Genomic DNA, 3,209 nt, shown 5'->3' with positions numbered 1-3,209 from the left:
CCTGATCTGGTCTCTGGAGTTCAAGCTCTTACAACTCATGTGCTTCTGACTCACTCACTCTTAGCATCTATTTTTCTCTTTTTACAGGCGCACCGTTTCAATGTTGTGATTCCATATTTCTGGTTAAAGGGACTTCCTTTCCTATGGCCCCATTTTAATATCCTTCACCAAACAAGATTTCAATCTCCAACCTCATTGATTATCAACTTGCTGGGGCTCCTTTACGGATTCATTCACCTGGCTCATGATATGACATCACAGTGGGGCTTCCTCTGCTATAATTCAAATGACCAGCTCTTCCCGGTGCTAAAATGCTTGTAGGTTCCCTTCCCCCAGGAGGGGACACAGCTGGGGGAGGTAAGCTCTTCAATCACTTGAAATTGGACGGATGCATGGGTGGCTCAGCGGTTGAGCATCTGTCTTTGGGTCAGGATGTGATCCTGGAATCCAGGGATCAAGTCGCGTATTGGGCTCCCCGTAGGGAGCCTGCTTCTCCCTCTGCCTATTTCTCTGCCTCTCTCTCTGTGTGTGTCTCTCATGAATAAATAAAAAGCTTTTAAAAAAAAATTGGAGATTCCATATAAGGATAATAGCCTACGTTGTGCCAGAAGGTGCTTGAAACACTTTTGTACTTTAAAAAGCCCACTTAGGACATCTGTGCAGATCCATAGAACTTTTGGAACAACCTGCAGAATTTCTGGTAGCTGCTCTCCGAGTACTCATTGTACCTCCCAAGGCCAATGGCATAAAACATACTGCATATTTATTTTATGTTACAGAAAGCGGGCATTAAATGTAAAAACAAGCTTGCCTGGAACAAATCATGTTTGGTAATAGAATGTGCAGAAAATGTGGCAACATGAACACTTGACAACATGTGATCTTTCTCTAAGTCACATCCACATGACCATCTTCAATACATAGAAAAGTCCTAGTTGGGGTGAGGGTAAAATTTGGGGTATTAATTTGTTTCGGTTGTTAACAAGGCATAGGAAAACATAGTCTGAGAAACTGAAGTCCACGAAGCAGGTGTAGCCAGCTCCCTACCCTAAGGCCACATGCAGCTCTTTAAAGCTCCTTTTACAGACCATGAAGCACATATGTAGAGAAAAAACAACACAAGGACCATATTCATGGCTGAAACAAAACTATTTTCAAATACAGATGAATAAATGAACAGTGGTAGTATTTATGTAATGTGAATAATCTATGTAGTTCTGTTTGCTTTTTATAACCAACATGTATAACTTATCATAAAAAAGGCTTTTCAAAAAAAAAAAAAGGCTTTTCAGTTTAGAGGAAACTTTCTATTGATATTTGAATGTTATTGCCCTTTGTTGCTAACAATTCTAGCTTTTTATTTCTTTATTTTAAAAAGATTTTATTTATTTATTCATGAGAGACACAGAGAGAGGCAGAGACACAGGCAGAGAGAGAAGCAGGCTCCATGGTGTGGGACTCAACCCCACTACTCCAAGGATCATGCCCTGAGCTGAAGGCAGGCACTTAACTGCTGAGCCACCCAGGTGTCCCAATTCCAGCTTTTTAAAATAAGATTTTATTTATTTATGAGAGAGAGAGAAAGAGAGAGAGAGAAATAGAGCATGCATGTGCATGAGCATGGGAGGGAGAGAGGAAGGGGTAGAGGGAAAGGGACAAGCAGACTCTCCACTGAGCCGGGAGCCCAACTCAAGGCTCAATCCCAGAACCCTAGGATCATGACCTAGCCAAAGGAAGATGCCCAACCAATTGAGCCACTAAGGCATCTCTCAATTCTAGCTTTTATTTTTTTTATTTTTTTTTAATTTTTATTTATGATAGTCACAGAGAGAGAGAGAGAGGCAGAGACACAGGCAGAGGGAGAAGCAGGCTCCATGCACCGGGAGCCCGACGTGGGATTCGATCCTGGGTCTCCAGGATCGCGCCCTGGGCCAAAGGCAGGCGCTAAACCGCTGCACCACCCAGGGATCCCTCTAGCTTTTATATTTGGCTACATTAGCTGCCTCTGTCCCTAAGTAAGCTGCAAGTGTCAGACTCTTCTGTAACAAAATCTTAATGAAAGGGAGAGAGACACAGTATGATCAAGTTTTCTTTTATATCTTCTCTCCTTTCTGCTCCTTCAAGGGCAGATGGCTAGGACTTAAGACAATAGGCAAAAGGGAGGGGCCTGGATGGAAGTGAAGAAGAAATCGAAGTTGTTCATTCCAAAGCCTTACAAATTGGATGGATAACTGCACCTTGATAATCATCCGTTAACAGCATGTAGTTTACTTTGTAGGATTCAGATACAAGGTTATTTTGGATATGAAATTTTCTCAAGGTTTTTTGTTTTGTTTTGTTTTAAATAAAATCAGGGATGCCTGGGTGCCTCAGCGGTTGAGCATCTACCCTTGGCTCAAGGAGGAATCCCAGGGTCCAGGATCAAGTCCCAACCACATCGGGCTCCTTGCAGGGAGCCTGCTTCTCTGCATATGTCTCTGCCTCTCTCTCTCTTTCTCTCACTCTCTGTGTCTCTCATGAATCAATAATTAAAATCTTAATAAAAAAAAAAAGAAAATCATACTGTGAATTTAGTTTATTGAATGAAGGGAGCCATCTCAATTACTTGGTATGATCAACATGATTATTCTGTTTAAAAACAATGCTGAGAAAATAGTCAACTTTTGAGAATATGCTAAATTGTCTCTACATGTCCTGGTTCCTGACAGCCCTTGTGGTGGCTACAGTCCCACCCTGAGAAGCAGCCCTTTAGGGAGTAATGATTATAGCAGCCCCCCCAAAGGGGGATGTGGGCAGTGGCAGGCAGTAGGGAGTTAACACTTTGAATTTTAGAAATTTCTCAGCTCAAAGTGGTGTTTTTAAGCAAGATAATAAAAATGAAGGTTCTTTTCTCTCCAACTCTTATACACAACGGTTGTATTGCCACTATAACAAATTGCAGAAACTTGGAAGCTTGAAACAACATAAATCTATTTTCCAGAAGTCAAAATTCTGAAATACCTCTCACTGGGCCCAAATAAAAGTGTCAGTAGTGAAGAATCTGCATTTTTCCTGCATTTTCTGGCTTCTAGAGGCCTCCTCGTATTTCCTGGTTTGTAACACACTTCCATCTTTAAAGCCAGCCAACAGCCAGTACATTCTTTCTCCCATGGAATCATTCTGACACTGATTCTCCTTCCTTCCTCTCTCACTTATAAGGAATCTTATGA

The sequence above is a fragment of the Canis lupus genome, chromosome 14 (genome assembly GCF_011100685.1).
Source record: "Canis lupus familiaris isolate Mischka breed German Shepherd chromosome 14, alternate assembly UU_Cfam_GSD_1.0, whole genome shotgun sequence".
NCBI classification, from domain to species: Eukaryota; Metazoa; Chordata; class Mammalia; order Carnivora; family Canidae; genus Canis; species Canis lupus.
This window is presented reverse-complemented; position numbering follows the sequence as displayed.